The following is a 22297-nucleotide window of genomic DNA, read 5'->3' as shown; positions in this document are numbered from 1 at the left end:
AGAGATTTAAAATAATCCCATATATGAGTACATAATACAAAATAGATTATTAAAATGCAAGCAAGCACACACAAATAGCTGCTTTATTTTTAAATTCATTTTATATAACTTTTCTCCATTTCATTCTGTATATTGTCATTAGAAATGATTAATGAAATTATGTATTTTTATGTCAGTTTTAAACTATAACACATAAAGTGAATAAAATATTACTTATTACAAAAAAATTAAAGAGACCATAACTTCAAATTTTGAATTCAGGTTTTTTCTAATATTTTTATTTTTTATAAACATATAATATATTATTAGCCTCAGGGGTACAGGTCTGTGAATCGCCAGGTTTACACACTTCACAGCACTCACCATAGCACATACCCTCCCAATGTCCATAACCCCAACACTCTCTCCCTTCCCGCCTCCCCTCAGCCCCCCTCAGTTTGTTTTGTGACATTAAGAGTCTCTTTTGGTTTGTCTCCCTCCCAATCCCATCTTGTTTCATTTATTCTTTTTCTACCCCCCTAACCAACCCCCACTGCATCTCCACTTCCTCATATCAGGGAGATCATATGATAGTTGTCTTTCTCTGATTGACTTATTTCGCTAAACATAATACCCTCTAGTTCCATCCATGTCATCGCAAATGGCAAGATTTCATTTCTTTTGATGGCTGCATAGTATTCCATTGTATATATATACCACCTCTTCTTTATCCATTCATCTGTTGATGGACATATAGGTTCTTTCCATAGTTTGGCTATTGTGGACATTGCTGCTATAAACATTGAATTCAGGTTTTTATTTGTAAGGTTTCCCTCTTGAAAGTTACAATTCAAGTCTGTTGGAATATTGTATTTGTGGAATTTACATTTGATGGGTATAGTTTTATAGATTTGTATCAAATATGGAATGGATTAGAGAATAGTTGGCTCTATCAATACTGAAACTGTCTTTCTCATAAGTGGTAATATACTGGCTCTATTAGGTACATGGATATGTAAAGAACTAAAATTTCCATGACATTTTAAATGAAAATAAAGTGGGAGCACTCTCCTACCAGAAACCAATAAAAACATGAGGTTGATTTAGACCTCTTGCGGACAAATTCATATCCAGATTAAGTGTTCATTTTATTAAGTACAAAATGCTGCTTCTTGCGTAATGGAAAATGGTCCATTATAATCAACATGCCTTCAGGTAGCTGGCCAGTCACCCCAGGAAGTGGTGTCTTACTGGGGGCTCACTGTTGGTTGGTCTTCGCTGCTGACAGATTGATGAGGCACTCAGCAGTTAGCCTTGGTGAGTGAAAATCCATGTTGCTGAACCCACGCAAAACTTCCATTCTTGCCACCAGTGCCAGTTTGTTCATCAGCCCAGTGGGTAATAACAGAGGTGGCTGGGAAAAGAGGACAACTTGTATCCATGAAATGGATCATCCTAATCCCTTGATTATTAAAATTATTAAAATTATTAAAATTCTTCCTGCTGAGTTCACCTTTTAGTAAGTATTTACAAAAGACACAAACATCTTCTTTTTTTTTTTTTCCAAGTCAAAGCCATTCCACAGAACTCTTGCTCAAATTTCTTTGTCACATATTCTCCAGTCATGCTCCTTCCAAGCCCCTGACTAACCAGTCAAGCTAAATCATAACGTAAATCAATACAGCAATTGTGCATTCGGCTATTTCTCATTTGAAACAAAATGAATAACCAGTAGTCCTGCCTAAAGTTCTGCCCACTGGGAGGACTTCTCTGTACATCATCTGCAGCAGGATCTCAGAGGTTGCTATCCATCTTCAGGTGGTGCCGGCAATCCAGTAGAACTGATCTGTAGACCAGGTTGAAGTCTTCTCTTCCTCTGTCAACTGGTTGTAGGGAGCTCTCCATGAAGTGTAATGTAGGCTGGGAGAGGGCAGTGTAGGCTGGGAGAGGGCAGGATTTTTAACAAAAATGAAAAAGATGTTATGGAAGAATTTCATACTAAGGGTATTGCTTGGCAATACACAAGAAGGTCAAAGGGCTTTCATAGTGGGCTGAGCAGAGAAGTTTTTTATGGGAAGGAATTAGTTCAAGAATTCTAAGAGCTCAGTGGGATATCAGTAAAAATACTAATAAAGATAGATTATTGTAAAGAGTCGTCTTTGAATTTTGATTGAGGAATCAGATATTTAGGCAGGCATGCATGTGGATAAAAGTAAATTAACCAGTCAGGCTTTCCAATATTTCTCAGATTCTCTGACAGCAGTGTTTAAAGGAAAATGTGTTTTGTAAGAGCTAAAGGAGTTCATATGATGGAGAACTGGGTGGGGATTGGAAGCTAGAAAAAATTCTGAATTAGGTATAGAACTACAGAGATTAGTTTGGACTCTTGTCACAAATAGTCAACAGGTCCAGAAATAAATGCCATAGCATCAGCATTTGGAGATCTTGGAAAATGAGACGAATTTGTCAAAGCTATAAATTCAGAGGTGATCCTTGGAGAAGAATTGAAATGATCTCCAGTATCCTCAGTTAGCTTTTATTTGTTTTTTTTCAGAGGAACTGAACAGAATGCTAACTGCAGTTAAGGTACCAAAAGGAGAAGAGACAAGGGTTTACAAACGAAATAATGGGATAGAGATTTAATTAAATCTTTGCAAATTCTTCCTTGCCGAATGTGGTGCTCTGCCAATGGTTCATGGTAGACACTGAGATGCCAAGCCTTACGATACTCATCACTCCAATCACGAGTTCATGGGTCTTGTATTGCCAACAAAAATTGTATACTTTCATATGCTATTTAATCTAAATTCTGTTGGCTATAATAGTATTATAATTCTATATTAACTGATTTATATGACATTATGCAATGGATTATTCATAAATTTTAAACAATGAAGTAATTGACAAGTAATTTTATTTACTAAAATTTGAAGGGTAAACTTGTGTCACTGGGACTTAAATTCAACTGTTAAGCTCACCATTATTCAATTTTGTGATTTAAGTTACAATTCTAGAAAGGATGATTAGTTCATCAAGTATAGATGGAATGGTCCATACTCATTAAAGAACACAAATATTTCCAAGTGACTTATTTGAATTTTAAATTTAACGCTATGTCCCAATATAAGAAGCTAGGTGCTGACATTATTATTATTATTTTTTACCTCTTCATTGTTTTATATTATTGCATTCTAAAATACACAGCTCATAGAGGAATATAGTTTTGCAAAAGATTCAAACAATATGCACATTGGCAGTTGAAGTAAACTGTGACCATCCCCTTGGTTCCAAAGCTACGGCCTTCATTCTCGTTTCTTTCTAGAGGGATACTACTGTTAACAGTTTGATGTGTATTCCTTCAGAATTTGGGGAGGTGCTGACATTTTTAAGCTTCAGTTATCTTTATAACTCTTTTCCTAACCTATGAACCATAAACAAAAAGTAATTAATGATATGGTGACTGAAGTTCAAAATTATTTTTTACATGATTTAAAATTGTAGCCTCAAGCTGAATGTTTATATTTTTATTTAATATGTATCAAGTTCCCAAAATAAAAATAATAGCTGTATGTTTACTTATATTGTTGAAAAGCAAAGTAGCTATGTGACATTAAGCAAGTTGATTAAAGCCTTTGGGCCTCTGTTTCCAAATATTTAAAATAGGGATAATAAGATACTTCTTTTATAGGGTTATCCTCAGTATTAGAGCAATTAATATTTGTGAAATGCTAAGAAGTGTGTCTAACAAATGTTAAGTACCAAATGCATTAGAACAGATAAACAAATAGGAGCACCTGAATGGTGCTGTCATTTGAACAGCTGACTCTTGATTTTGGCTCGGGTCATCGCAGGGTTGTGAATTGCGGAGCAAACAGTCTGCTGGGATTCTCTTTTCCTCTTCCTCTGCCCTTACTCCCCACCTCAAATGAATACATCTTAAAAAATAAGACAAACAAATAAATCACTTGATGCTTTTTGGTTTCAGGTATTTACTTAGCAAACCAACAACACTCAATTTACCAAAATCAAAATAAACCATACTTTGTATTTTCTATGATACTATGGTGCCAATATACTACTATGATATATTTATTATAGTACACAAAATGTGAAAATACTTTGCAACTGGATTTACAAACCAGTTTCTTAACATCCATCTTTTGTAAATGTAACGTATATAACATAATATTAACGGGGAAAAAAAGACATGGTAAAATAAAGTAATTAAGAATGTTTTCTTTAATTAGAAATGTTAACCCCAATTAATTTCCCTTCATGGGGGAAATTAGAGTTGATAAAAACTGTTACTACTCTTTATTAATTTGGGAAGGAAGAAAGGAGACTTATTGTTTATTATATACTTATTTACATTTTTATCCTTAATAGATAAGACCATATTATTATACATGTTTTAAATGCTATAAAATTTGATCACTGTTCTACACAAAGGATATCTTTTAATACAATAATATAATCCCTCAAATTAATGCAGTAATCTAATGCATCCATTAACTATCCCTGACAGAATGTTAGTCTCATTTCTTTTCTACTTAATCAACCAAATTTTGCTCACAGTAAGGATATTTATATATACATAAATGTTTTATGCAGAAGGCCTATCTGGCCACATTTCTAGGGATCTATTTGAATGAAGGATCAAAGTGTCTTCAGGGAATAGATGAAGAGAAGGAAAAAACCATGGTTCACAAAGTTTGCTAAGCACAATGGGCCAGTTATAAGAAGGGAGGTTACTTTTAAAAGCTTTTGATGTGCTATAACTTTAAACTTACATCAAAATTGCAAGAATAATACAATACATTTTCATTCACTTTTTACAATCTTATAATTTTTAGTAGTTTGTCTCATTTGTTTTGTAATTCTATTTCTAAATTTACATGCATGTTCATATTTAGTTTTCAGAACCATTTAAGAGCAAGTTGGAAGTATTGTGCCCCTTTATCCCTAAATAATTCAGTTTGCATTTTTTTTTTAAAGATTTTATTTATTTCACAGAGAGAGAGAGATCACAAGTAGGCAGAGAGACAGGCAGAGAGAGAGAGGAGAAAGCAGTCTCCCTGCTGAGCAGAGAGCCCGATGCAGGGCTCTATCCCAGGACCCTGGGATCATGACCTGAGCCAAAGGCAGAGGCTTTAACCCACTGAGCCACCCAGGTGCCCTTCAGTTCGCATTAAATCTTTTACATAACTAATTTTTTAAATTGGAAAAGTCGACATTCAAATAATACCATGAGACAGTTTAGAGTTCGTATTTAAATATCAATTTTCCAAACAAACTTTATGACTTATAGGTCATGTTTTACTTTCAGGATCCCGTACAGAATCACACAGAATTTAACTATGCGATTTCTGTAGCTTCCTTTAATATAGAACAGTACCATAGCCATTGTTTCTCTTTCTTAACCTTGACATTGTTGAAAAATAAAAATACAGGCAAGTTATTTTGTACAGTGTCACTAAACTGACTTTGTCTGATGTTTCCTAATGATTACATTCACATCATGCTCTTCTTTAGACATACCATACCAATGATACTGTGATTTTAGTTTTGATCACTTGGTTAAGGTGATGCCCACAGGGTTTCTCTTCTTTAAAATTAACTAATAAGTACATTAACCAACAAGCATGCTGGAGCTGTCTAATTTGACATTATATCAATACATTGTTCTTCATCAAACTTTAGCTTGAATTTGAGGATTTACATATATATACATATATATTTAATATGCATGTTATATATCATATGTGTATAATATACTACATATCATATATTAAAATGTAATGTATATTAGAGAATCCTCAAATAAGATAAATTAAATGTACTAATATATAACACAAGCATTATATATAATACATACCATATAAGCATACTAGAAAATCCTCAAATTAAATATATAAGTGTATATATGTAAAATATTATATTCTGTAAGGAAGATCCTTCTTTTCTTTTTGTTTTATGAGTTATACAATACACTGTGACATTATTTACTTTAATGCTCAATTTGTGAGGAACATTAATTCATAATAAAGTTCTTAGTATTAATAGAACTTAGTATTTACCCCCAAATTATTTTCTTCCCCATTTTCCATGGACTATACTTGACTCTAGGTATAAGACTTTGCAAATGATAGCTAAAAGGATTTAATGATTCTGGTTTCCCCCCATCAGAAAGTAGAGCATTCCTATGAAAGCTTTCATAAGCCTAAATGGCATAAAGTGAAGAGTATCCCTCTTTCAGAAAATTCCCGTCATGGCACTTCACTTTTATGAAATTTGTACCTGTTTTTGCTAGCTGAAAGAAATCCTAAAGATTTTGCTTTTACAAAAAATCCCCTTACCATACTAATGAAGGTCTTTTTTCCTAAAAGCAAGCTAGCATAATGTGAAGATTCAGAAAGCAGGGATATCTGTGTTTGAAAGAATAAAGGCAATATATCTTGACCATTTCGCTGAAAGAATATTTCCAAAGGCTGTAGAAAAGAGCTCTGGCTTCCAAAGAGAGAGAGATGATGAAGAGGAGATGAGGTCATCGCACACCAAAGGACACCAGGCTGATATCTTGGATAGCAATAAGGGTACCATTAGACAAGATACTAGCTCCTTTGACATCAAGCTTTGATTGCCATGAAACAAATATGGAGAAACTTTTATTGTGCATACGTCTAGAAATCACCTGAACTCCATTAACAGTGGCACCTCTAGCAATCATTGCCATTACTGCCATTTGTGGGCCTTTGCGGTCACTGCCATTTGACTATGAACTGTGAACATAGTGAACTAAATAAAACAAGAGAGAAGAAAATCAGAGGCAGACAGTAGTGGTATTAACAGTAACTCCAAGGTCTAAAATTCTACATTCATGCAAATAGGATACCAACAAACAAATGAAAAAGGAAACATCAAAATATTTGCAAAAATCAGCAATTTGGTTGTGAAACATATTGTGTAACCATTTTGTGAAAACATACGTTTTTTAATCAAAGAAGCCATTGCCTCAAGCTCCACTTTCTGCAAAACTACCTCAGAAAACATGAAAGCCTTTACAAATATTTTTAACTAGCTTGGATTTAATCAGCATGAAAAATTTTAGTTCAGATAAGATGTTGAAAATAGGGCATAAGCTACACTGAAGATTTTTTTTTTATTCATTGAATTCTTTTTTTCTCCCCTTTTCCTAAGATATTCTTTTGACATAATGAAAAAATGCATGACTAATAAGTGGTCTTTTTAAAGTGCCTTTTGCCTTTAATCAGTATTGTACTAATTATGTTTCTGAGTATATAATTGTCTGCTTTCTTTTAAAAGAAAAAAAATCAGCTTTCATGAGACAAAGATTTTGTCCCCAAATGTGCAAAAAACCCCACAATTTCTTTAAATTCCTCAAATTATAATCATATAGGTTTCTTTGCAAACCATAATTACACAGTGTCCCTATAATTTCTCTCAGTACAGATTTAGCTCAAGTCATGTGTATGATCATTGCAGAGCAATAATACAATAGTTTCTTCTCACGTGATTCTATTGTGGCTAAGATTCCGTGGCCCACAGTTGCAAAGAAGTCATGGGAAGCCAAGAAGCTGGAAAAACCAAGGACATGGGAGTTATTATTATTTTTTTTAATTAACAGTTTTGCAAGCCACACTTACATTTAATACTTGCATCTCTTATAAAAATACCCTGTTAGTGTGCATACTTTTCTGAGTTCTTTTATATACAAATCTTTTATTTTAATACCAAGTTTTTAAAGCAGCTATGGAAAATAAAGACTTTTGGGTATAAAAATACTTGCAGCATTTCTTATTTTCCTTCATTGAATATATTTATATAATGTTTTAAAGAAGTACAGACTCTAAGAAAAGCACACTAACTTTCCTGAAAGAACATGAGCTGCTTTATTAAAATAAGTTAAAACTTAATTATATAAGCCTCCTGCAAAATTCATATTAAAATCTATTTTGTCATCTTTTAGTTCTGTGTCATACCAGCAGGTGGCAGAATTAGGCACATAATTTCTGAATCTTTGAGAAAGGCAGAAAAAAACACTCCTTTTCAGTGTCTGGGGATGGAAGTTATTTTAATTTCTGTTCATTCAGGTGACTCAACTCATCCAGCTCTATGCCTTAGCAGATGCAGCCCCTTGCTTGAACTAGTTGAGCTATGATCACAGTCACAACTTGATCACAAATCATCACTGTGCTGCAATAATGTTCAGCCTTTACCATAAAGCAGGTCCAAAGCATATGGGCACATAAATCTAGATCTTTTTAATACTAGGTTACACCAGGCACACTTTCGGGAAAATGATTCTCTTCATAGGATGAGGAATAGACTGAAGTTAGACACTCTCGCCTTTTACAGTCAAAGGTTTTTTTGTTGTTGTTATTGGCTTTTTTTTTTTTTAAGTGAGTTGAGGTTTTTGCCTTATTTTTGAACAAATTAGAGCATAAATGAATAGATTACATGACTTTTGGAAAATGATTAAAAGGTTTAGAGTGTTGTTTTTTTCCACTGAAATTCTCTTCCATGTCTCTGCTTTTCTTTCTTCTGTCAACAAATGCATACATGTGTTGGTGGTAGAAACGTTACTGAATGGGTTTTCCTATATTCAATGGGCTACATAATATCTATATTTTCTTTTACATTTATATTCTCTGAGTTCTCTTATTAGGTCACTTTTCTTAAACGGATCCCCATCCCTCTATACCTTCCATGCAATCCTTCTGAAAAGTGCATTATCGAATCAGAATACAACATGCTATACTAAACTAATATATAAATTGCTCTGATAAAAGTATATTTAATAATGGATTGCTAATTAAAGGAATTAAGATAAATTACATTTTAGTATTACCAAGTTCTAAAATCTTTGCAAAAATTTGCCTAAGGATTCAAATGAGATGGTGAGTTTAAAATGCCTGGCACATAATCAATATGTATGCATTACATTTTAATATCTTTCTCCCATATTAAGTGTATATTCAAAATTCTTGTTTTATTAGAGTTAAAAAATGGTCTTAAAATACCATGGAAAGTAGTTAGCCATATACTTTCTATGTTATAAAATAAAAGGACAATATCTTGAAAGGATTAACTAGAGGGCTGTTCAGGTGTTCACAATATTAGCAATTGCAATATAAGACAAATGCATATGGTAAGTAAAGAAAAACAGTGTGAAGATTTACCCAGTGGTCATTGTGAGGAGGTTGGAGTAAAAAATGCACAAAGTAATGAGAGACCAGTACACAAGAGAACAGCAAAGCACTAGGATAAGGATATTATAATATAAACTTTAATAGATTTCTTATGAGTCACAGCACAAAAGGTAGAGATATTTTCCTCAATTTAATTAAACAAAAAGTCTGCGTCATAAAGTAATATATCAATTATCACCCAATCTACAGAAGGAAGGATAGGTATTGAAACCTTGGTGGATACAAGTAAAAGCTGCTATTGTTTCCTTTCCTTTGCCAATGTCACCATTCTTGATAATATGTAGCTCTGTATTCATGCATTTACTTTGTATTCTGGTTTTTATCCATGCAATTTCAGTCAAACACTATTTAAATTTCAGTTTGAACTTATTTCATGTGAATTTTTTCATAATAATATTAGCATTATTAAAACTTCCTGTTACTCCCATATTATAATATAGTACAGTTATGATTAGCAAAATAATAATATTATTAGCATGCAAGAGCCATAGTTCTCATTTTAGTTTTAGTTTTATGAACGTTATATAGTTCAATTCTTGCAGCAGCCCTATGGGGTAGCACTGTTGTTATCCCCATTTTACAGTCAAGGCTTGTAAGCGCAGAGAAATGCAGAACCTTGACCAAGGTCACACAGCCAGAACAAAAATATGAGTACAGACTGAGTCTTCTGTTGTGTCAAAGGAAATCTCAGTAGTTCTGATGCTATGTTTGTAGGAATTATTGGCAGGGCATCTTTTGTTAGACCTGATACTCTGAGACTGCTTCCAAAAGAGTCAGGCAGTCATCACAGTAGAATTTGCAGTCAGTGAGGGCAGGAGTAAAGGTGAGATTAGCAGGAAGGAACAGAAAGGAGGTCATGGTTGCCTCACGTGGAAGAATAGTTATACGACAAAAGCATGAAGCAGATGACTGCCATGACAGTGAACTCCATTTTTTTAAAAAAAAAATTTCATTTATTTATTTGTCAGGGAGAGGGAGAGAGAGAGAGAGAGAAGGTACACAAGCCGGCAGAGAGGCTGGCAGAGGCAGAGAGAGAAGCAGGCTCCCTGCCATGCAAGGAGCTCATGTGGGACTCGATCCCAGGACTCTGGGATCATGACCCAAGCCGAAGGCAGTGGCTTAACCCACTGAGCCACCCAGGTGTCCTGTGAACTCCATTTTTAACACTGTTCTGCCCCTGGAAAATGGCTGGGGCATTTGATCAGGAAAAGAGAAAAGAATCATTGTCAGTCTTAATCATGGGGTCATCTGACAAGGCAAGCTGTGAAATGTGACTTCTGAACCAGTGTGTAATTGGTTTTATAAATAATAAGAAAAAAAAACGTTCCGTGGTATAAATTCTATCAGAATAACCATGCTATATTTAGTCCATGTCACATTCTGTTCTAAAGTCACTTTACATATATTATTTCTACTTTGGAGAAGTAGTGTGATTATTGATTTTCTGCATCAGAAGTGTGATGTCTGAAGACAAAAAAAAATTTTTTTTAATTTCCTTTCATCATTTTCCCCTAAATTTTCTTTTTTTAAAATTTCTAATGTCAGACTTAAATAATCCCTCAAAGGAACATAGAAATCAAAGAAAGTCTTGCTGGCATTTGAGAGTATCTAAATGCCACAGGATATAAGAATAATGCCTAAAGTTGGTATTTACGAAACAGTGTATGATTGTTTTTACATTTTTGCTTGAGCTGGCTTGTAGAACTTTTGGGAATTCCGAGTCCCTTTAGGTTCCTAGAGACACTTGATTTTAGTAATTTCAAGCCTAGCAGATTTGACCTTAAATATTTCCAGTTTACTTACATCTAAAATTTTTCTTCAATAAATTAAACCTATCAACATAAAGATTTTCAAGATAAGCATAGGTCAATATAAATACATTCCTTATAATGATTCTTTTTTATCAAGAAGCAGTGTGAACATATAAAAACAATTCGCAAGTGAGAGGCACATTCAGATGAAATTCTTATATCCATTAAAGTTCTTGCTCCAAGATTATCAGGGATGCTCCAATCAAGTATTTTCACCAGATTTTTAAACACATTTCATATATCATAATAAACTTTCCAGGAGAAAATTAACAATTCATTAGATGGACTAAATCTCTAATTATATATATTGTATGTATATAATTATATAATAGATGTGCTAAATTTGTGTTTTAACCATTCCCTTTCTGTCTGGGCTCTAGTAGAATTATAGAAAATCTGGAAGGAATGAAGGCAAAGACCATAAAAATAAAGTATATAGATATTATTATAATCTTTATAAATACACCTTTAAAGGACAAATACTGATGTGTTCTGATGTTACAGATGTAATTTAAAGAGGATAGGAAAATATACTACCTAGAACAAAATTAAAAGATCAAAAGGATTTTGTTTTCTTTAATGTGACTAAAACTATGTATGAATAGAAAGAACATTTATCACAATATATCGACATCAGATTTCTGTTGCAGGTAACTGATTTATCAAAAAAATTTCTTTCTCTTACCTAACCACAACAATGCCTTGGTTTTGAACAACCCAGGATGGACCATGTAGCTTGATGATGTCATCAACATATCTGTACCTTGTGTCTTTTTATTCTTCCTACATTCATATGGAGGTTATGTCCTCATATTCACAAAATGATCTGGGATCTCTACTTTGTTACCACACTCCAAACAGAAAGAATAAAGAAGGATGAAGAGAGAGAAAATGCTTGTGACTCTACCTTTCAGTCAGGAGAACAATTAGATTTTCTTGTAACCCAACCAGTAGACTCCACTCATATCTTATTTGTCACAAGTATGTTGCATTTCCATTCATTATTTCATGGAAAACTAGGAAACTGTTGATCTGGGCCCTTTACTTCTCCAAAGAAATTTAGGATTCTAGTAATAAAGAATAAGGAAATGATGGATGTTATGAAGGCATATAACTGGATTTGACTCATAAATAGCTCTCATCTGTAAGATTAAAAATATAAACAGAATGTGAAAACAGCAAACAAATTCATAAATACCTGCATGTAATGAAAAACATAATAGATTTTGTATGTCTTGTTATGTAAGTCAATTTCTCTTTCTTTTTAGTTGTCTCTTATCTTGATTTCATACTTGATTATAATAAGTATTTTCTTCCTACTTTTAAAAATTGTTAGTCCTGACTTAAGTTGTATTTTTGTTTTAGATTCAAAGTAGGTAACAACTATTCCATATAAAATAGTTTTTTTCCCCCCTTGGAGTATATCAATTATCTAATATTCTGTACATTCAAAAACATTGTATGTTACATTGGGTCACAATGAAAATATAGCGTCAAACATGTAGCCATTTTAGTTACTTAATTTCCCTGAAACTTAGTTTCCTATAGACAAATTAAATTAAATACTAGATCATATGTTTTCATTTACCTATTTTACTTTTTTGTGGTAAGAATACTTAACTGGACATTATCATCTCAACACATTTTTAAGTGTACAGTGCATTATTTTTTACTTATAGGTACAGAGTGTGCAAGAGATCTCTACAGTTTATTCATCTTAATTTTGATACTTTATGCCTTTTGATTAGTAATACTCCATTTCTTCCTCCCTCCAGTCTGTAGCAACCATCATTCCATTCTTTGAGCCTATAAATTTGACTAATTTCAATAAATCATATAAATGGAGTCATACAATATTTGCCTTTTTGTGACTAGCTTATTTTCTTGATGTCTTCAAGATTCATCCATGTCATATACTGCAGAATGTCTTTCTTTTTAAAAATGGAGTATTATTCCATTGTTGGTATATATGATTTTTTCTGTGTCCATTCATCTATTGATGAGCATTTAGATTTCTTCCACATCTTGACTATTGTAAATACTGATGCCATGACTATTGTGAACAGAGCTAGTATCTATTTGAGATCCTGATTTCAATTCTTTTGGACACTAGACAGCAATGATTCATGAATTTGACACCAAAAACAAGAATAGCACAAACAAAAATAAACAAGTGAGACCACATCAAACTGAAAAGATTCTGTACAACAGAGGAAATAAATCAACAGGGTGAAAAGACACTAATGGAACGGGAGAACATATTTGTAAACTGTATATCTTGATGAAGTATTAATCTCCAAAATATGTAAGGAACACATGCAACTCACTAGCTAAAAAAAGTAATGACCCAATTTAAACAATGGCTAAGGACTTGAGAAGTTATTTCTCTGAAAAAGACAAACAAATGGCTAAGGATATGGAGTAATTGGAACCTTTGAAGACTTTGGTGGGAATGAAAATCTGTGCAGCCTCTTTGGAAAACACTATGAAGGTTCATCCCCACACCCCCCAGAAAAAAAAGAAAAATTAAAAGAGAACTACCTAATGATCCAGCAATCCCACTTCTGGGTATTTATCTAAAAGAATTGAATGTTGATTTATATTGAATGTGCTCAATGTCTCTGAAATCTTATTATTAATTATTTTTGAATAACCAAACTCTTCTATCATGCTGTCAGTTCTCTATATACTTCTCTTGGGAATATTGTGACACCAACCAAGAAAGCACATTAAGAGATTTATCTTCATGTCTTTGAAGAAAAACAGAGACTTATTGAAGCTAAAATTCTGTACCAATCTTGAATATTATTATATCTCACATTCATGAGAAAATATAAAAATACTATTTTACCTCTTGTTGTAGTCAGACATATAATAAGTATTTGAAATGTTGAATATTAAGAAGAAAAAGATAGGGATATGGAGAAAGAGAAGGAAATAGGAAAAAAAAGAGTAGGAGAAAATGAGGAAAAAAAAGTATAGTTTTAAGAATTTTTAAAAAAATTTGTGTCCTTGGATGATATTACAAATATTTAATTTCCAAACTCATTATTTATATGAGCACAAAGGTCATCTTTGTTTTAATCTTGAATGGGAGTTCTTAGTCTTGCAAACAAGACACTTCTTTCACTATGCATTTTGACATGCACCTCTAAGCTTTTGAATACCCAACACTTTTGAAAGAGTGTAAGCATTCATATTTCAGCAAGATTTTTAAAAATTTATGTGAATTTAATGCCTTATGAATTATGCCATACCTTTGTATGTTTTGTATAATTTGCTTTTTTGAGGGTCTCCTTTATTTATTTCACTTCACTGTTACTCTAACAACTGATTACTGTACTATTTAGTTTTATGGGATTTTTGAGAAAACTATCTCCAAATTACAGCATGTCTAGAACTTGTTGGATAATAATTTAACTTTCACCGTGAAGAAACAACATATTAGTTCTATCTTGACAGATTTATACTGGCTTCTTGTTTCAACTAGAATTGTCTCCAAGCTATTAATTCTGGAGGAATTTTATTTTTCTTTGGGTGATTAACTGGACTAGAATCCCCATATCTGTCAGGCTGTCCGGAGAAAAATATTATCTCTGCAACCTTACCTTTCTGATGAATGTTTTTGTGAATTATATTTTCAGCTAGAAAATGTGTGTCTCAAAGGCTTTTTGTTGTTGTTGCTGTTATTTTTTAAATTTACTTTGGAACTCTCATCTTCATTAAGCACAAAGTAAGAATTATTGGTCATTCAGATTTTAAAAGAAAATTTCTACTACTTTGAGTATCACTAGATTTTCATATGCATTATCAAAATGATATGTTATGCTGAATGATTATTTTAGCTTGAGGGGTTTACTTAAACACAATATCATAACCTCAAATTAAATTGTAGTATGAGATATTTCATATGAGGTACATATGCAGTCTTAATATACAGAAAAACACTTATTTGAAATCCAGGTTACATGTAAATGAGGGAAACACCAATTGTCAAGCTCCTGAAACATTTTGTATGTCCAGAAATGTCTACAGGAACCACACTTAACCAGATAATTGTGCCTTATTGCCTAGACAGAGTAATGGAGACTTTGGTTTATAGGAATGTTAGCCATATTTTTCCACTTTGTTTGCCTATTTTAGAGTACTCATGACTTTTGTTTCTCTTCCCTTTGAGCTCATTTAAATAAATATTTAGAGATCATGATAGAACAGATATGGCTCTATTATAGAATAATGGTTTAGCCCAAATTACGATTAGTTCTGGGTAAATCCTGTACAATGCAAACCTCATGTGAGCCTTTTTTCCCATTCTACTCTTTTTGGGAAAAAAAAAAAAGATTTCTATATTGAATAATGATAAAGAAGTGTGAGGAATTTGTCTACCTTCCCTTCAGAGATTGCCAAAAGAATATAGACAAGTGAGAGCAAGAAAAGTTGAATTACAAAAGTTATCAAAGGAAGCTTGCTGTACTAGCTTACAAAAATAAATAAATACATTAGGTTAGGTTAGGTCAGGTTTACTGAATTTATTATTTTTTTTTTTTAAAATGATTTACTTATTTTAGAGAAAGTGAGCGTGTGTGCATAAGACCATGAGAGTGGCAGAGGAAGAGACTCTCAAGCCTACTCTGCCGAGCACAGAGGCTGACCCAGCTCCATCTCAGGACCCTGAGATCATGACCCAAGCCTAAACTGAAACTTGAACTTTAACCCACTGAGTCACCCAGGCAGCCCAGGTTTACTGAATTTCTCTATTTTGTCTATTCATGGTGCAAAAAAAATGACAATTTTCATCCATGATTATGATACTTGTAAAGGTTGTAACATATCCTTGAACACCAGCACTACAAAATGGTTGTACTATTTTGTCAGGAAATTTGTTCAAGATTCTAGTCTGTTCTATTTATTTTGGATACAGGAATACACACTTGATCAAGTTTGTTTTTGTTGTTGTTTTGTTTTTCGTTTTGTTTTGTTTTTATTTCTCTGAGCAAACTGCTTCTTTTTCTTGTATCTGGGAGATGTAATATACATGCTTATTCAAAATGGAGACAGGACTAAGTGTCAGTTTTATATTCTCATATATCATTCTGTTAATTTCTCTCTATTGTTTTGTTCTTTTTACTGCTGTCCCAATTTTGACACGGATAGGTGCTCTCTCAGTCTGTAGCTGTTCATCTTCTGGATATTTTGGACAAAGTGCCCTTGATAGAATGCTGATCCGTCTAAACGGATGTCAGCAGAGAAATTAATATTGGGCTGGGTTTATACCCCTTTGTTATTCCTTCCTATTTTTCACATGACACACAAAGGAAGACTAGTCACTTCAGACTTTACTGAAGTTTGAGGAAACATGAAATTATTACTTAGATAGTAAAAAAAGGAATTATATGTTAAATATCATTTATTTTATATTCTAAATAAATTGAATTGTCTAAGTCAAACTATCATTCTCACAAATGCCTCTGCTGCAGACTTTGCACTTTGTCTTCAGGCTTGCCTGAGAGCTCTCTGAAATCTTTTAACCTCAAAAGGTCCCACCTAACATAGAAACCAACCTCTTTTCAACTTAGCTTAAACACTGTAATTTCTTCGTCTCACAGTACATTTCCCTTAATTATTTGTTGCAAAATTTCTCTCAAGACACTCCAAAAAAGATTTTCAAAATGATAAAACAGACATGGATATGTATATCCAGGTCACTTTATTCTTCCAATAGGCCAGCAGGTAAATAATAGGAAAGACAGATATACACGAATACACAAAACAACCCCAGTCCCAACTACACACAGACAGACAGACATACACATACATACACACAACAGTCTCAAAGAAAAATATTCTTTAATATAATAAATATAATAGAATTCTCCACAGGGAGGACTTAACATCTGACTATAAGACCCCTTACCAAAATAGAATTAGTTCCTAAAATGAACGTTTGTCATGAACAGCTATCTACCCTCTCTTGTAAATCATCCCATATTTTTATAGATTTGAATTTTTATACCTGACTTTCAAATATAGTATCTAATAAATAGTATTTTCCTAAGTCTTTCCTGACCTAAGTTCTACCAGTCAGACCCACTTGCGCTTTGGCTTACATGGGAGTAATTTAAGGGTAAAGATTCTGTCAGGGCATTTGTGTACTGAAGTGAGATGCTTTGAGGAGTCTGATATAAAAACCATTAATAGAAAAAAAAACCATTAATAGAGATTATAGTAACATTTTATAGGAGTGTTAGCCATATTTTTTCTATTTTGTTTGACTATTTCAGAATATTCATGACTTTTTTTGGCGGGGTATACATGACTTTGCTTTCATCAAAGGCGGTTTGTAGCATTGGCTTGCAAAACTTGAAAGAAAGAAAGGAAGGAAGGAAGGAAGGAAGGAAGAAAGAAAGAAAGAAAGAAAGAGAGAGAGAAAAGAAAAGAAAGAGTTGTTAGGTTTACTGAATTTCTTTTTTAAGGCCTCTTCCTTTTGAGCCCATTTGGATAAATATTTAGAGATCATGATAGAGCCAATATGGCTCTATTATAGAATAACCAAATTATAATTAGTTCTGGGTAAATTCTGTACATTATAAATCTCATGCTGCCCTTTTCTTCCACCCTACTCTTTAAAAAAAAAATCAATTTCTATATTGAATAATGATAAAGAAATGAAAGGAAGCTGTCTAATTTCCTTTCAGAGATTACTAAAGGGAAATAGGTGAAAGAAAAAATAAATATTTTGTCTCATTATCATATTTCCTGGGAGTTGTAGAGGTTTTATGAAACTTGCATTATAAGATCACCAGTAGCAAGACAATGCTCTCTTTCAAATCAGTTCATGGTGTTAGTTTGTCACTTATTGAAGTTTTCAACGGGCCTTGTCTAGCTCAAATGCTTCTGTGAGCAAATACACATTAATCAATTTATTTCTCAATCAGAATGTCTTGAATAGACTGCAAGTCAGACTCCTGACACAAGAATTTATTCATAAAATTATTTTAAGAAACAGAGCAAGGGCACCCGGGTGGCTCCATTGGTTAAGACTCTGACTTCAGCTCAGGTCACGATCTGTGGGTCCTGGGAGCAACCCCTGTCGGGATCTTTGCTTCTCCCTGTACCTCTCCTCCCACTTATGCTCTCTCTTTTTTTTCTCTCCCTAATAAATAAAATCTTTAAAAAAAAAAAAAAAAAAGAAAGCGATCATAATGAAAATGGAAACATGGATTGGTAAACTCATCTGGTTAAGTTTAAAAAATAGTTCTTATGAATAGATGTAACCATGGTGGTCCATAGTATATAGTAGCAAAGCATCTACTGAAATAATTTCCCATAGTTATTAAGAGTAAAGACCATTCTGAAACTGAGAACTTAGTTATCCAAATACGTAGCCATTGTCATGAAACACTATAAAGACAAAAAAAAATTGAAGGTGGAGTGAACTGATTCTTCTGATTATACTGAGAACTTTTTAAAAAAAATATAAATCACATGCCAGAAATTTAAAATTCTCAGCTCAAGGAAACTCAGTATTTAAATAAGAGCTCCAGATGAAATCACTCTTGTCTCATTATCATGGAGCTAAAAGAGTTAAAGTAAATTTATAATTAGACTTTGTAGGTTATAAAATTATTATATTAATTGAATTTAACACCTAATCAGCTCCCTTACATGAAAGAGAATTTATTAGAAAAAATGAAATGTGAGAATTAATGGTAGAGACTTTTGGGGGAGATTTGGAATTATGGAGAACACCCCAATTCCTAACCTGTGTTGAGACTCCTTTACTAGCTGAAGGATCCCTTCTTGCTTTGATAGAGGCAGATGTCTCTACCTCATTTGTGGACTTTTACTATTGCCCGAGGCAATTGCCTTCTGAGGGAAAGATAGCTGCCCTCATTTCTTATCTCTACCAACCTTCTTATTCAGACCTAAGCATTCAGAGGGTCCTCATTTTGCTCTAAACCCTAAAGTTAAGGTACAGTATTATGCACTGTATTATTATCTGGTGAAATCAGTAGAGCCTCCAGTGGTTTAATCACAATTTCCCATTGCCACTTGACTCCAACGGATAAGGCCCCTTAGCCAACGACCCTCTTTATTGAAAAGACAAGACAATCAAAACTTTAAAAAATGTTATTTTTTAATAATATAGAAGGATTATCCTAAATACTTTGACAACTAAAATGATAAAATTATTTACTCACTCCCTAGCTATGGCCTATGAGAGAGGGACCACAAAATCTTCATTACATCAAAGCACTAAAAAGGATATTGCTGAGAAAAATGTCAGTTTCATTGAAAAAAAAACTTTTGGCTGCCCTTCATAGACCAGAGATGATTCTGCCATGGAAATGGATTTCCTAATTTCAGTGGGAAAGATGAGACACAGGTATCACAATCCAAGTAGCTGGAATTAACCTTCAAAGGTAAAGTAAGAACACTAGCTTAACTGACAGTCTGATCAGGAATTAGAATTGTTTTAACTGCAGATATTTTGATGGCTGTTAATTGTTCATGGCATCCCATGACTGAAAAATCAAGAAAGTTTGTTAAGGCCTCATGAGACCTGTGAAATCAAATGAATTTGGTTCTGTTAAACAAATATTGCTTAAGCCAATATGATATATGAAAATCATGATGACTTATACAATTTCTAGTTCTGAATCAGTAACAGATCCTTGAAGTAAATGAAGACCACATGCAAGTAAGGAAGAACCTTGCAATAAAATCACAAGGATATATGGTAACTGTCCCTTCTTGTTTTTCTAAGCTGTCTAACTCCACACTGAGTAAGGGGAAATGTGCAGAAAATTCAGATGTAATTGAACACTGACCTGAGGTAATGTCAATATCTAGAATGAGAACAGTACTTCAGTTGCTGTTGCTCATAGTTGGAGCTTTGAAGAAGATCACAAAATAAATGCATTTTGGCCTTAATTTGTATCCTGGTTGATTTCATGTTTCTTTGATTACTTTCCTTGTAACTGACTGATTGAGTAGTGTACTAGAAATGCTTATCATATCTCAGAAATGTAAGACTAACCACCTGACCAATGGAGTGTAGATTCTTACTGAAATGACCAAATAGAAATCTCTTGACATCCTCATTCCTATCAAAACAAATAAAAATTTTAAAAAGCATGTATTTTAAGAGACTGTACAAAAATAAAGAAAAAACAGATGCTGTTTATTTTTTTTTCCACAAAATACATTTTCCCAAGTCTTCTTCAGCTTATTTAAAGACAATGGACAAGAGTTAAGATGGTGAGCAGTAAAGGAACACTATTTTGCCTCATCCCTTGAACACAGCTAGGATAATATCAAATAATTCTTAAAATCCAAGATATGAATGCTAACAGAACAAACTGCAGAAGTAGAGGAGAAAAGTAGCCACATCACAGAAGGTAGGAGGTGCAGAGACATTATTCTGGGAAGAAAAGAATCTCAAGTGATGAGGATTGGAGGGAGTCGTGGTATCAGAGAGAGGGGAGAGAGAAACAGAAAGCAGTGCACAAGGGATAGCACAAGAGGAACATTTGCCTAAAACTATTGACTAGAAAAAGGAGAAGACCTGATTATTAAAGGTTTTTACAAGCAGTGGAGCTCAAAGTCTGAAGTTTTAGAAGTCTGTGGGGTCATGCTTGGCGGGCTTATTGGTGTTCATGTGGGGAAGGAGGCCAGAGACTTGGCGGCAGACAGTGTGGTTTGAGGATTCCCTGGGTCATACTGGTAGAGAGAGTTCCCCCTCTTGGAGTGCAATTGGGAGAGTTGGCATGGTATCGAAGGGGACAAAAGAGCTGGCAGGCACCAACATGCTGCCTCATTCATTAGCATAAGGACAGAGACCCCAGCTAACGTGGTCAGCTAACCTTGATGCCAGCTTTTTGCTGAGCTTTAACATAACATACACATAAAAAAAAAAATGGTGACCATACTAAATGGTAAGACAGGAAATCCCCCCCCCCCCCAAAAAAACCCAGGAAAAAGTCATGGCTAGGAATCTAATCAAAATAGATATAAGTAATATGCATGAAACAGAATTTAAAACAAGAATCATAAGGATGCAAGCTGGACTTGAGAAAACACAGAGGATACTAGAGAATCCTTTACTGCAGAGATGAAAGAACTAAAAACTAATCAGGCCAAAATAAAAATTGCTATACATGAGATGCAAAACTGGATGCAGTGACATTAATGATAGATGAAGCAGAGGAACAAATCAGTGATATAAAAGATAAAATTAGAGAAAATAATGAAGCTGAAAAGAAGAGGGAAATAAAAGTATTGGATCATGAATGTAGACTTAGGGAATGCAGTTACTTCATAAAGTGTAATAACATTCATATCATAGAAGTTCCAGAAGAAGAAGAGGGGGAAAACATGCAGAATGTCTATTTGAGCAAATTACAGATGAAAACTCCCTTATCCAAATCCAGGTAGCACAGTGAAATCCCATCAAATTCAACAAAAGCCAGTAAACACTAAGATGTATATTATAGTAATATTTGCAAAATATAGAAGTAAGGAAAAAGTTCTGCAAAATAGGGAAACAAAATCTCTAACCTACAAGGTAAGACAAATAGATGTGTCTTATTTATTTTTTAATAAATCTTAAAAAATTTTAATAAATCTTAAAAAGAAAAAGAGAAAGAAATAGTATAGAAGACACTTCGAGTGGGAAAGAAAAACCAAAAGCAATAAAGATTAGAAAGAAACAGAGAAAATTCTCCAGAAACAGCAAGTGTTACAGGTAATACAATGGCAGTAAATGCGTTGTTGTTGTTTTTTTTTAAGATTTTATTTATTTATTTGACAAGCAGAGATCACAAGTAGGCAGAGAGGTAGGCAGGGCGGGGGGGAAGCAGGATCCCTGCTGAGCAGAAAGCCCAATGTGGGACGCAATCCCAGGACCCTGAGATCATGATCTGAGCCAAAGGCAGAGGCTTAAACCCACTGAGCCACCAACACCCCCAATGGCAGTAAATTCTTATCCTCCAATAATTACTCTGAATGTAAATGGACTAAATGTTCCATTTAAAAGATACAGGGAGAATGGATTAAAAAATAAATAAGACCCATCTATATGTCACTTACAAGAGACTCATTTTAAACCTAAAGACACCTCTAGATTGAAAATGAGGGTATGGAGAACCATCTATCATGATAATGGATGTCAAAAGAAAGCCAGAGTAGCCATACTTCTGTCAAACAAACTAGGTTTTAAACCAAAGACTGTAATAAGAGATGAAGAAGGGCATTATATCATAATAAAGGGGTCTA

The sequence above is a fragment of the Mustela erminea genome, chromosome 15 (assembly GCF_009829155.1).
Source record: "Mustela erminea isolate mMusErm1 chromosome 15, mMusErm1.Pri, whole genome shotgun sequence".
In the NCBI taxonomy this organism is placed as follows: Eukaryota; Metazoa; Chordata; class Mammalia; order Carnivora; family Mustelidae; genus Mustela; species Mustela erminea.
Note: the sequence above shows the minus strand (reverse complement) of the source record.